The sequence below is a fragment of the Neophocaena asiaeorientalis genome, unplaced genomic scaffold (genome assembly GCF_003031525.2).
Source record: "Neophocaena asiaeorientalis asiaeorientalis breed wild unplaced genomic scaffold, Neophocaena_asiaeorientalis_V1.1 scaffold36, whole genome shotgun sequence".
Lineage (NCBI taxonomy): Eukaryota > Metazoa > Chordata > Mammalia > Artiodactyla > Phocoenidae > Neophocaena > Neophocaena asiaeorientalis.
Genome location: NW_020174149.1, coordinates 5,589,228 through 5,604,145, shown reverse-complemented (window position 1 = coordinate 5,604,145; position 14,918 = coordinate 5,589,228). Strand labels below are relative to the sequence as shown.

Here is a 14,918-nt window from a genome sequence, read left to right as displayed (position 1 = left end):
CCGGCGTTATGTCACTTCCGTCCGTGGCCCGGCCCCTTCCGCCGCCGCCGCCGCCGCCGAGCTGCGTCGGTCTGGGCCAATCGCTGAAACGCCAGGTTGGTCGCACTGTCTTTTAACCACCCTAGCTCCTGACGCCCTGCTATTGGATCCGAACAGATCCGAACCGGCCTTCTCCCTCGGCTCGGCTATTCCTCCTCTTTCTTCCTCTTAGCCGTTTTCGCTCAGAGACCTTGTAGCAACCAAACAGGGTCCGTTTGGATAATGCATTTTTGACTTTTTAATTATTACTGTGGCCGAAAGTTAAGTAACTTAGCAGTTAAGTGGAAAGGGTATCCCTGAGGTGTATGAATTAGTACCATGTCATTGCCTGGATCTTTAAAAATCTATCTAAGAGAATCCATTTATTTTGTGGATCGGAAAGTAGAGAACCATAGAAGCAAAGGAGGATCACGCGGCTGGGGCGGCGACCGCTCACTCCTGGGCTCTTTCCCAAGTCCTGGTTCATCCAGTCCGGTGCTTACTTAACTACGAGGTTTTGTTCTCTGTAAATCCTCGGTTTCTCCTAGGAGATTTTCAGTTCTAATGCTCTGTGATTCTATTTCCGCTTGCTCCAGCACTGACCTCGTTCTATGAGTTGTTAACTACTTTTGTTATGTTATTTTGTGTGCATGAATTTAGCCCTGTATTCTCCGTTCAATGATAATTTCTGAAGTCACTTTTTTATACATCTTACCCTCCTAGAGTAGGCATTCAGTTTAAATTCTAACTCCTCGGAAGCAAGTGTGTTCTGTTCTAATTCACTATGTTCCTGTGTTGCCGTAAAGCCCTGATAAAATTTGCAACATCACCAATGAAGGAAGGATAATAAATTAGATCAAGTTAAACGTTGAAGCATCTTCTAAGTTCAGAACATACAAAATCCTCTTCAATATAATTTACTTCCACATATTTTAAGATTACAATGCCTTTGATAATATAGGTTCTTAATATCTGCTGACTGATTTGTTCCCTATATATTGAAATCTTTGAACTAGGTATTGTTCTGTATATCATATTTGATCATAGATTTCAGAAGACTCTTTACAGATCATTTAGTACCAATCTCCATATTTTACCGATGAAGAAAATGGTGTGATAATATCAGTAATCACTCGTGTTACTGGTAGCAACCTTCTAGTAGTAGTCTGTGTCTCTTAGGAAAAGTGAATATAGGGCTTCCCTGGTAGTGCAGTGGTTAAAAACCTGCTTGCCTAATGCAGGAGCTAAGGGTTTGAGCCCTGTTCTGGGTGAGCAACAAAGACCCAATGCAGCCAAAAATTAATTAATTAATTAAAAAAAAATTTTTTTTTAAATGTAAACACAGCAGTGAACTTTATAAGCACAGTTTTTCAGAAGTGTCACTCTTTGTATTTTTTAATCACATGATAATTTGCATGTAATAAATTTCTCATTACCACCAATTTTCAGTTAATGAAATCAGGGAAACAGTATGCTTAATAAAAGCCATAATTGGAAAATATTTTTTGTGCAGGTATTTTTACTTTACTTTGTTATTTTTAGGAATTTCTTGAATTTTTAGACTTTATTTTCCCCGTGAAGGTGTTAGTTCAGGAACTTTAACTTGCTTTAATCCCTTTAATAATGATCCCATGAATTTTAGACGGTGTTTCTCCCAGCAAGGTAAATATATATCCCTTAAGTACTTAATTGAATTTTTTAAATTAGCCTATTATATGTACAACAGTGTACTAGGAGTATAAGGGATATGGATCCACAATTCCTTATATGAAAGATCTGGGCCAGAGAGGATTTCAGAATTCAGAATTTTTCAGATTTTAGAGAAGTGTACTTACGTTAACATAATATTCCACAAGTCTGGGGCAGCACCCCATGATCAAGTTAATATTTTTTTCAGGACAAATTATGAATATGACACCACTAAGTAGGATAAATAGAGCATATAATCTTCAGCTCAGAGCAGGTTTTTCAGATCAGGTTTTGCCACTTTGCCCTCATGGGTTCAGGTCAAGTTTTATTGACAACTGAGTTCAGGTCAGGATAGGTTTTGCCACCAAATGTTAAGAAAACATTTGATTTTCAAAGTTTTTTGGATTACGAAATAGTGAATGAGGGATTGTAGACCTGATCAAAGAACTATTGGAAAGAAACTCCCTCAGCATCCCGTGGTATTTCTGGAGCAATCACAATTTCAAGCAGTTTCGAAGCAGTTGTCCTAACCTAGCACAAACTATCTCACCTGTGTTTTGACTGGGAAACTATCTAAAAGACACCCTCTATTAGAAGAACTTATGACAGCAAAGGGAGGAAAATAAATAAATCCATGAAAAATGTGGGTGACAAAAGTATAAAATATAGTATAAAAATAAAGTATAAAATAAGATATTCAGAGATGGGAGAACTCATTATAGCCTTGTGTGAACAATACACTCCTCTTGGTAGAGGTAGGCCTAGACCGTTAAGTAGGGTTTTGACGAAGACATGGAAGAAGACTTCAAGTCAGAATATAAGAGCCTGGGCAAAGGAGGCATGTAGGGAGAGGACTGTTAACAAAAAATAATAATTCCTATCTGTGGAGTACACAGTGCTTTCCAGTCACTGTGCAGATACTTAAGGTTGTCTCCACTCCTCACGGCAAAACCCTGTAAGGTTTTATCCTCCTTTTGCAGGGGAATGTGGGTTCAGAAAAGTTAAATAACTGGCCCATAATCCCAAAAAGGGCAAACCAGACTTGAACTCAAATTTATCACTCCCAAAGTTCCTGCATTTTCCACCAAGCCATGCTGCTTCTTGATAAGTGCTTTTTGGTCATTTACTATGTGCTCTGGGTTATACTAGGTACTCTGGGGAAAACAAAGTATAAACCACAGTTTCTTCCATAAAGCTGCTTTAAATCTAGTTGAGGTATTACAAGATGGGACAGTGAGGTGTTAGATTTTGTAGGAAATGGACTCTGAGAAGTAAAGTGGAAAGAAGGATTGATACAGAATTATTATTATTTGCTAAAGAAACTGGACTCTAAGCTTTGAAAGAGTAACAGGATCTGAAAAGGTATAGAAAGGGCTTATGTAGAGAGAATAATTAAAAGGGCACAAATGGGACAATTAGGTGATACGACATGGGTTGAAAATCAGAAAAAAATAAGTTCACATAGGCACGTTATAGAAGTATCATTACAGGTTTTGAAAGCATATAAAATGAGTTGTCCTCATCTTTTGAAACAGTGGCTTTCTTTAGAGTTTGTATTAAAAGTTCCTATTGCTAGAAATGATTCTTTCCTTAAAAAATAATAGATATGTAAACGTTTGTTTAAAAAAGAGTGCTTTTAAAGACAAGATTTGAATAATGGTATGTTTTGGATAAACAAAGAGAAGATTCAGAACACTCTAAAGTAGGGTGGTTTATTTCCTCTTACCCTGTGTTGGAAGATAGTCGATGTGCTCTTTGCTCCTTATAGCTTGCCTACCATTACTCTCCTAAATATTTGAATAAAACTTTGCTCCTCTGAGTTGCATGCCAACCAGTTAAACCCCCTTTTCCCTTCTTGTTGCTGTCATCTGTTGATCTCCAGGTCACTCTTCCTCATACATTGAAGACTGTTACCAAGTGTATAGTCTTCCTCTCCATTCCAAGCCCCTCAGAGTCTACTAGGATGAGATTAAAATTAAAAGGCTAACATCCTGGCCTTTTAATTTCTTGAATCCCTCGTCTCCAATAATCTCCTCCACTCTAGTCCATATATTTCCATGTTTGTACCTTGGACCTTATCATCACCCATAATTGTTTCACCTTCAAAATCAAGTATCCTCTCTGGGGACAACCTCTTGTTCCTCTAACCTGCTTATACAAATATGGCCACAGTAACTATTTTTCAAACTCATCAGGATCTCTAATCCATTAAGCTTTCTCCTTTTAATACTTCCCTCATTCTCCAACTCAGAGTCCATGGACTATCATTTTATTAACATTATTTTGAATACCCCAAACTCCCTTGATTTTTCATCTTGCAGATTAAGTACAATTTCCCATAACAAACACGTCTACAGACTCTGGTCATCATATGCTTTATCACTAAAGGTTTTGTCTGGGAATACTAAGCAAAAACTTGGAAAGTAAAATCGAGTGTTTGGGGAAGTTTTCTGCACTATTGAAGCTGAATCTGGCCTCTGTACCCCGACACCGAATTGAATCTCAGAGACAGAGGTTTGGGTGAAGTAGAAAAGAATAGCTTTATTGCTTTGCCAAGCAAAGGGGGCCACAGCTGGCTAATGCCCTCAAAACTGTGTCCCACCTCGGAGAGGGTAGTGAGAAGTTTTATAGTAATGGTTCAAAGAGGGCATGATCAGTTTGTGGACATTCTCCTGATTGGTTGGTGGTGAGCTAAGTGGGAGTCAGCATCATCAACCTTCTGATTCCAACTGGTCTGGGGTCTACATGCTTGTGGGCAGCACACCACCGTTAACCGTTAACTTCTCCCACCCGGTGGGATTTTCCATCTCTGCAAAACAGCTCAAAGACGTTGCGTGTATCCCTTGATGAGGAACAAGGACCTTGTCCCAAGGCTGCACTATTGTTTCTCTTGACTGTTTCTCCCTTGTCTCGCATCCCCTCCCTCCCTCCCCTGATCAACAACTGCCTGAATCTGCCCGTTGGAACTCTGGGAAGATCATGGAGGCTGAATGAAGCCTATTCCCTGTAATCAAAGAAATGGGGGACACAGAAAGGCTTTTGTGCCCAGGAGCCCCACAGGGCCCTGCTCGGTATCACTATCAAAGAGAGAAACTATATAATTTATGATATTAAGAAACAGAGCCTGCAGTGGTTTATACTTTAGGAAGACCTTTGCCCCACCTGGCTCCTAACAGTATTCTTTGTTCCTTGTGCAATGAGGTCACTGGTATGTAAATATTCTCTAACCTTTCTTCCTTATCTTACTGAGAAGAGGAATAGCCAGCACAGTACTTTGAATTCTTAAAGTACTTATGTCAACAAGGTCTGTTCCTCTGCGTTTCTCATCACATACCTTTATTTGTTGAGTCACTTGCATAACAATGATACTTAAAATTAATAAAAGTTATTTTAAGAAAATGTTACTAAAATAATCTTTTAAAGTTTTAATTTTAATAAGCTTTGAATCAAAGTTTTAAGCTGAAATGTGTTTTTATTTCCATAGATCCTGTCCCCTCCCACCTTCTCAGGAAGTCTACATTATCTCTCTTATAGCCAAGCCCTCTATCTCCACTGGATCTTTCCCATTGTCTTTTCCACATGCTCAAGGCTCTATCATTTATTTTGTTTTTAATTCCCCAGCTTCATGTTGCCCTCCAGCTACTACTGCCTTTTTGTCTTCACCTTCACAACCAAACTTCTCACTAAAAAGAATTGCTTAGGGCTTCCCTGGTGGCGCAGTGGTTGAGAGTCCTCCTGACGATGCAGGGGACGCGGGTTCGTGCCCCGGTCTGGGAAGATTCCACATGCCGCGGAGCGGCTGGGCTCGTGAGCCATGGCTGCTGAGCCTGCGCGTCTGGAACCTGTGCTCCGCAACGGGAGAGGCCACAGCAGTGTAGAGGCCCGCATAAGAAAGAAAGAAAAGAATTGTTTATATTTCACTCCATCATTTCCCACCCTTCCCCTACCCCACTTATTCTGGATGCTGCCCCCATCACACCAAAAGTAGTTTCATTAATATCATAGTGTGCATATTGTGCTCTAGACAGGCAGATCCATCTTAATATTCATGCACATCCCACCAATGCTAACCTGGTATCTGGTCACATCCCATGATTTGGCTACATCTCAAGAGATCCATGAAAAGGAATTTGAATTTTGCCCGTGATTGGAGAGTTCAGCTGTTTACCTGATTAATACCCAGCCTGCTTCATACGACATTAAAACATTTTTGAGGGGTCCAGAAATTGGGGGGGGTGCAACTTGGAGATTATTGTGTGAATTATCAATGCATTGCCTCTCAGTTCTAAATTCACCCTTTTTACCTGCTCTGTGAACATGCAGTAAGTCCTTTCAATATTTTTCCGTTGCCAGCTGGAATGATTTAAGCTTCGTCAGTAAGAAGTGCTAGAGGGACGTGAGGAAAGGATTCTGGGACTTCCCTGGCAGTCCAGTGGTTGACTCCGTACTCCCAATGCAGGGGGCACGGGTTCAATCCCTGGTCGGGGAACTAAGATCCCACATGCCGCGTGGCACAGCCAAAAAAAGAAGAAAAGAGGAGAGGATTCTGCTTCCTCATTCCTAGGTACCCACTCAACAGACTCTTGCAGAGCCTACGACTTCAGTGTCCTGCTTCTGCAGCCCACTCAGCTTTCCCAGTGTCCAGCTCCTGTGGTGCAAGGGATTTTTTCTGTTGCTGATTCCTGCAGTGCATGGAAGCTGGCAGCAGCCAGCACCCAGTGTTCCCCTCTGGGCAATTTAGTGGTGGAGTGCCTGCAGTGAAATACTTCTTCATGAACAACTTTCCCCAGACCCTACAGGGCAGATTTCCGACAAGTTCCAAAAGCCAGATTTCCAGGAAGAGGCAGAATGCAGATTTTCAGCAAGTTCCACGTATATGTCCAGAAGGTAAATTTCAAGGTAAATTTCTGGCAAGTTCCAGAGGGTTCCAACACGTCAGCAACACAGGGACTTCTCTGTAAGATTGTCTGTGGGACTTCCTCATTCAGTGACCCATAGCCATGCCCTCTCCAAGGTCTGGATTTCAGCCCTGAAGGTGCTCTTATTGGGCATGTATCTCAGTCATGGGGGTAGAGTCTATATCTCCTTATATCTGCTATTCTTAGTCTTTACAGTTCTTTTCACTCCTTACTAGCTTAGTTACTCCAATCCCCTGTTATAGATAATAATTCTTTACAATAAACTTTCTCTATCCAAATCACTGTGTGGGAGGCATCCCTGGTGACGCAGTGGTTAAGAATCCGCCTGCCAATGCAGGGGAAGATCTGGTCCGGGAAGATCCCGCACGCCGCGGAGCAAGTAAGCCCGTGCACCACAACTACTGAGCCTGCGCTCTAGAGCCCACGAGCCACAACCACTGAGCCCACGAGCCACAACTACTGAGCCCACGTGCCACAACTGCTGAAGCCAGCACACCTAGAGCCTGTGCTCTGCAGCAAGGGAAGCCACTGCAATGAGAAGAAGCTCACGCACCATGGCGAAGACCCAACACAGCCAAAAATTAATTAATTAATTTACAACAAAACACAAATCACTGTGTGGTTTCTCTCTACTGATTGGACCCAGACTAATGCAACCATTATAACCTTTCCTTTAGTTTCATCAGCCTAGATTATTTTTCCTTCTCCTTAAGTAATTCCTTGGTGAGTTTCTTTAGTTCTGACCAGCTAGGGCTATTACCATGTATCTCTTTGTTATACTGCAATTTTGGACTGCTACTTGATGTTAATTATGAGGCACAGGGGTTACAATTTCTTCGGTAACATATTAGGTTGTAGAATTCAATGAATGGTGTTGTTTTTTTTAATTTATTTTATTTATTTATTTTTGACTGTGTCGGGTCTTCGTTGCTGAGTGCGGGCTTTTTCTAGTTGTGGCGAGTGGAGGCTACTCTCATTGCGGTGCACAGGCTTCTTATTGCAGTGGCTTCTCTTGTTGCAGAGCACAGGCTCTAGGTGCACGGGCTTCAGTAGTTGTAGCACGCAGGCTCAGTAGTTGTGGCTCACGGGCTTAGTTGCTCCGTGGCAGGCATGTGGGATCTTCCCAGACCAGGGCTCGAACCTGTGTCCCCTACATTGGCAGGCAGATTCTTAACCACTGCACCACCAGGGAAGTCCAATGAATGATGATTTATTGCTATTTAGCATTGGGTTTCCTAGATAAAAGAAATGACTTTATTCTCAGACGAGATCATGGCCATGCTGATCCTGCCATGAGGACAAAAGGAAAAAATGAAATTATTACGAAGTACTGAATGTTGAGCATCTTTAGAAAGTGATTTATAATATATTTTATTAGTAAATTGTGAAAATTTACTTTTGTGATTGGTTTGTGTGATATAGCAAGTTCTAAGAAGCTGATAGTAGACAAAATTCCCCTTCCTAAATCCTTCCTTTTTAATACATTCCCCGCCCTTCCCAGGCTCAATAACCCCCACCCCTCAGGCAACAAACAGTCTAGTCCAAGGAAAACAAAAAAACTGATTGTCAATAAATTAATCTCTGTGACTATGAGGGACTTAATCCAAGTATGAGATTCTCAAAATAAAACTTGTGAGCATGAAGCAATGAGAATATTATGGTAGGTTTTCTTGCATCCGTGGGGAAGATTTCTTCAGATAAGGGACCCTCCTTGTGCTTTTAAAATCACAATTGCAGTCATTCCAGGAGAACCTTCTTTTACCCCATATCTTCTTTCAACTATCACCCTATTTTTTTCTTCCCTTCCCAACTTAGCTTCTTTAAAGGCCAATCTATAAGACAAGATAATATATTTGAGATATTAACACATTTTTTTCTTGGTATTTTCTCCTTCTATAGCTTGCCACTTTCCCAGATCTTGCTTCCTATCAAATCTATTAAGTTTGTTGCCTTGGGGAGGGATAGAGAAGTAAAATCTTTCTGCCATTTGTTTTCAACATTTCAAGCCTTCAGATGGGGAGAGAACTTAGGCCACAGAGAAAATGGCTTGAAGAGGAGCAAGGGGCAGGGAGATAAAGATGGAGGGAGAACAGGGGGCACTGTCCTCCCCAACTCTAGAAATAGGTTTCCCTGGGCTGGAGAAAGGTGGAAGGATATATCTAGGTGGACAAAACCACCCAGTCTGTCTAACCTTCCTGAGTCTCCAAATATCCCCTCCCCTATCTTTGTACTCAGTAATCTTCCAAAATCCTGACAAAACTGAAAGTGGGGGATTCAAAATAGAAATTGAATTGGTGGAATGTATCAATATGAAAACAGAGGGAAGGGGGCAGGGCACAACCTTTGAAAGAATGACATAGCCAGAGGACATGACATAAACTGATTAGAACCAAATGGGTCCAAGATAGCGGACAAGTCGACTTCCACTAGACCTTGAGCCTCAGCATATGCTCATTGTAACACATCAGCAAGCTAAATGACACATCAAGTTCCACATCATTGGAACTTGCACCATGACAGTTCCAAGGCTGACCATAACGTTCAAAGAGTGATTCTTACCATCAAAAAAGTGATCCAGTTCCTGGAAATCCCGCCCCTTCCCAAAATAGCTGGAATGCTCCTCCCACTCATTAGCCTATGAAATTACCCACCCCTATAAAAACTGACAACCCCATACCCTGGTGCTGCTCTCACCTTCTGAGATGGCCCACACTCTGTCTGTGGAGTGTGTTTCTCTCTAAATATATCCACTTCTTACCTATCACTTTGACTCTCACTGAATTCTTTCTGTGATGAGACATCAAGAACCTGAGCTTCACTAAGTCCCAAAGCCAGGTGTGTGATCTCAGTTGCAAGACCATGGGTTTTGGCCGGGTTCGAGTCCTGGATGCATGGATTCGAGTCCCAATCTGAGTTAGGGTGGGTTTGAGTCCCAACACATGGGTTCAAGTCCCAATCTGAGGTGCACAGTTTCAAACACATTTTTTTACAGACTTGAGTTTTGAGATGATATTTATACTCTATGTGTTCATTAACCCTGCATGCCCAACTTCTTCACTGACCATTCATTCCTCACACCATGGAGTATGCTCAAACCCCACCAGTCCACTGACACTTCCCATGATAAGCTCATCCATAAGCCTAAGATTTCCCAGCCTAATTTTCAATTCTCAGAACTTTTCAATTAAGAGGTTGATATTCTTTTTTTTTTTTTTTGGTTGATATTCTTGATATTACTGTTCACTCCTTCCTTCTTAAAACTTTTTCCTACCTCTCCTCTATGACAGGATTGCATCCTCATCTTTCTTTTCCTTCTCTGAACGCTCCTTCTCAATTTCATTTGCAGGCTTCTCATTTCGCAGTTGCCTCCTTAAATACTGATTTTTCCCTGAGTCTAGCCTCTGTCCCTTGAGCTTTAAATTATTTCCTATTATTAGTACTTATTTTCAACTGCTAAATATACTAATACTTTTATCAATGGCTACCAGATCGATATCCCAGTCCAGGCTTTCCTCCTGGCATTAGTTCCATATGGACGTTGACACTCGGATGTCACACAAACACCTTAAACTCAATGTTCTTATTTTTTGATTTATTTAAAAAAATTTTTTCATTAAAAAAATCTTCCAAAATCCTGACAAAACTGAAAGTGGGGGATTCAAAATAGAAATTGAATTGGTGGAATGTATCAATATGAAAACAGAGGGAAGGGGGCAGGGCACAACCTTTGAAAGAATGACATAGCCAGAGGACATGACATAAACTGATTAGAACCAAATGGGTCCAAGATAGCGGACAAGTCGACTTCCACTAGACCTTGAGCCTCAGCATATGCTCATTGTAACACATCAGCAAGCTAAATGACACATCAAGTTCCACATCATTGGAACTTGCACCATGACAGTTCCAAGGCTGACCATAACGTTCAAAGAGTGATTCTTACCATCAAAAAAGTGATCCAGTTCCTGGAAATCCCGCCCCTTCCCAAAATAGCTGGAATGCTCCTCCCACTCATTAGCCTATGAAATTACCCACCCCTATAAAAACTGACAACCCCATACCCTGGTGCTGCTCTCACCTTCTGAGATGGCCCACACTCTGTCTGTGGAGTGTGTTTCTCTCTAAATATATCCACTTCTTACCTATCACTTTGACTCTCACTGAATTCTTTCTGTGATGAGACATCAAGAACCTGAGCTTCACTAAGTCCCAAAGCCAGGTGTGTGATCTCAGTTGCAAGACCATGGGTTTTGGCCGGGTTCGAGTCCTGGATGCATGGATTCGAGTCCCAATCTGAGTTAGGGTGGGTTTGAGTCCCAACACATGGGTTCAAGTCCCAATCTGAGGTGCACAGTTTCAAACACATTTTTTTACAGACTTGAGTTTTGAGATGATATTTATACTCTATGTGTTCATTAACCCTGCATGCCCAACTTCTTCACTGACCATTCATTCCTCACACCATGGAGTATGCTCAAACCCCACCAGTCCACTGACACTTCCCATGATAAGCTCATCCATAAGCCTAAGATTTCCCAGCCTAATTTTCAATTCTCAGAACTTTTCAATTAAGAGGTTGATATTCTTTTTTTTTTTTTTTGGTTGATATTCTTGATATTACTGTTCACTCCTTCCTTCTTAAAACTTTTTCCTACCTCTCCTCTATGACAGGATTGCATCCTCATCTTTCTTTTCCTTCTCTGAACGCTCCTTCTCAATTTCATTTGCAGGCTTCTCATTTCGCAGTTGCCTCCTTAAATACTGATTTTTCCCTGAGTCTAGCCTCTGTCCCTTGAGCTTTAAATTATTTCCTATTATTAGTACTTATTTTCAACTGCTAAATATACTAATACTTTTATCAATGGCTACCAGATCGATATCCCAGTCCAGGCTTTCCTCCTGGCATTAGTTCCATATGGACGTTGACACTCGGATGTTGCACAAACACCTTAAACTCAATGTTCTTATTTTTTGATTTATTTAAAAAAATTTTTTCATTAAAAAAATTTTTTTGGCCATGCCATGTGGCATGCAGGATCTTAGTTCCCAGACCAGGGATTGACCCTGTGCCCCCTGCAGTGGAAGCATCAGAAAAAGGAATTCCCTTAAACTCAGTGTTTCTTAAAGTGAATTTGTAATCCTTTCCTCACTTCACCCCACCTTCTCCTTTATTCACCTTCCGTACCAATCAAGGTCCTGGCAGGAAACAGATAATACGCTCAAGAAGTCACTGAAGAGAGTTTAGTGAAGGGTTTAAGAGATTATTCAATAAGGGTTCTCTAGCAACAGAAGCTGTTATCCCTGCTATGCCCTCAAGGGGCCAGAGGAGAGAGATGTTACCTGCCTGTGGAGGAAGGGCTGCCTAACAGAAGCTGTAGCCAAATCCAACCTGATTTGATTTCAGGTTGGTTTTGTTTTTTCAGGCAGGGACCACAAGTTTATTAGGGGTCAGTACACACACACTGACAGTATCACACAATGACAGCACAGTTACTCAGTACACACAAAGGTGGCCTCTAAGGGCATCTGGGGCCTGGAGGCAGTAGGGTGCCGTCTCCTCTCTTGAGACCCAGACCTAGCTGGGCGCCTTCCTCCTGCGCACTTGAAGAGGGGCTGTCAGAGATGGTCCCCAGGCATGGACTCCAGGGACTGCAGCCTCAGCCACCGTTTCGGCACCTTCATCTGGCTGGTCTCACAGATCTTGCTAGTCACCAACGTCAAGTCTGTCACCAGATAAACCTTGGATGTAAAAGCAGACAATTCACAAACATTGTTGCAATATTTGTTTAAGATCTCCACAAAGTGGTAGATAGCCGAGTTGTTGTCATGGACGTCCACCCAGATGCAGAAGTAGAGACTGGCATAGTTTCAGTAAATGATGTTAAAGTTCCAGAACTCCACAAAGTTGGTGTTTTGGCATCTCTAACAGTGACTCTGGTGGCGTGCACCTCCTCTATCAACTTTGGTTTCTCATTGTCATCAAACTGCATGTACTACTTGACCAGATGTGTCTTGCCCACCAGGATCTGGATGGGGATGAAGCAGATCATAGAGACCCCATGAAACCAGAGGTCAAAGTTCCCAGGTGATTCAGTCCACAAAGGTCAGTTTTCTGGGGCACAAAGCAGTGGCTAAAGGGTGGAGAATAGCTTGGTGGGGCACTTGGAGAATCACCAGCACATCATGTCAGTGAATGGCATCGCAACCATCCGGGCTCTCTAGCCAGAAACCGGGGAGTTTTTCTCAATTTTTCTCTCTTACTTGCTCTGTGATATCCAACCAGTCACCAAATCCTGTACATGTTACTTTCTGAATGTTTCTCACATTTATACCTTCCTTGCCGTTCCCTACCTGTGTGCCAGCTCAGGTCTCTTCTTACCTTGATAAATGCACACATCTCCATTGAGTCTCTCAGCTTCTGGCTTCAAACCATCCTTTCACATCAAGTTAAAATGAGGTCATCCTGGATTAGGATGGGGCTTAATCCAATGACTGATGTCCTTATAAGAAGAGGGAAAGTTGGACACAGGCACAGACACAACAAGAACACCATGTGCCAATGGAGGCAGACATGGGAGTGATGTATCTACAAGCCCAGGAATGCGAGGAATTCTTGGCAAACCACTAAAAGCAACAGAAGAGGCAAGGAAGCAATCTTTTCTAGAGCATTCAGAAAGAGCATGGCCTTGGTAACATCCTGATTTTGGAATTCTAGCCTCCAGAAATGTAAGAGTAAATGTCTGTTGTTTTAAGTCACTTAGTTTGTAGTGATTTATTACAGCATCTCTAGGAAACTCAACATTCCTCTTCCCCTAATGGTAATATTTAATTTAACAATATCAAAGCAAGGAAACTGACATTAGCACAATACTGTTTAACTAGACTACAGGCCTCATTCAGATTTCATCCCAGATTTTTGTTTTTTTTTGGTCGAACCTCGCGGCTTGCGGGATCTTAGTTCCCCAACCGGGGATTGAACCCACACCCATAGCAGTGAAAGCACAGAGTCCTAACCACTGGACCGCCAGGGAATTCCCCTGAGATTGATTTTTAATCATAGAGAAGTGTGCATGTTTGCATTCTCACACACACGTAACACACTTTCATTGCTTTTAAATTCTTCAGTTTAAAGTTTACCAATTGATAACATATATGACAAAGGATTTTTATATAAGCACACCCTCAAATCAAGAAAAAGATTATCCAATGGAGAAAACAAGGTAAAAATGTAAATGGGCAATTCATAGAGGGTAAAATATAAAGAGCCAATGAACACACAAAAAGTGCTGAGGTTTACTATGATCAAGGAAATATAAACTAAAATCACAAATATTTTTCATATTAAATTGTCACAAATGTAGAAAACAGTTAAGAGAGACAGATACTCATACTCTGTTAGAGAGGTGGGATGCAAACTGGTACAAAAGTTTTTAGAAGGCAATTTGGCAATATCTATAAATTTTAAGATGCTTGTACAATTTGACCCAGCAATTGCACTTCTAGGACTCTTGGAAATACTTATACATATGCACAAAGAAAATGTCTAAGAGGACATTTATTGAAATATTGTTTTAATTAGGGAAAAATCAGACAACCTGAATGTTTATCAATAGGGGAATGATTAGATTAATTGCAATTGCCCTTATTACTCAGCTATTAACAGAATGAAGTGGACAATCATATACTGATAAGTGAATGAAGAAAATAATAAAACAATGATACCAGAGAGGCTGTGTTTAATGAGCATAAGCACCATCTGGATTCATAATCCTGGCTCCACCCCTTACTATGTCTGGGAACTGGGATAGTTTAAATATACTTAACCTTGGAACTTTAGTTTCCTCAAAGGGAAATAAAAATAATAATGTTAGTCTCTATATCATAGGGTCATTGGGGTCGCTGTGGGCATTAAATTAGTTCATTCATATAAACATATATTAAAGTGGTATCTGGTACATGGCAATTGTCAGTAAATGTTATTATTGTTTATGTTAAAAAGTCTGTGTATGTTATCAATACTTTAGATAGATGGAGAGATAGATAGATGCATACATACATACATATTAAATTGTGACTTCCTCTGGGAAGGAGTGTAACTTTCACCTTTAATAACACCGACTTCTATATCAGTTGCAGAAGCAGTTGGCTTTTGTTACTCTTCTTCCCCATTCAATATCTGAACCACCTTGCTATTTCTGGAGAATCCCCCACCTAATGAAGCAGGCCAAGCATTCCACTATAGAAACTGAAACGTAAGATTCGTGCTTTCTCAGACTCCCTTGTGGTCAGGGC

At 41.2% G+C, this 14,918-nt stretch overlaps 1 pseudogene; it reads right to left on the bottom strand.

The window, feature by feature from the left end:
- Positions 1-12,242: 12,242 nt before the first annotated feature.
- LOC112406275 (AP-2 complex subunit sigma pseudogene) lies at positions 12,243-12,676 on the bottom strand (annotated as a pseudogene).
- Positions 12,677-14,918: the final 2,242 nt, after the last annotated feature.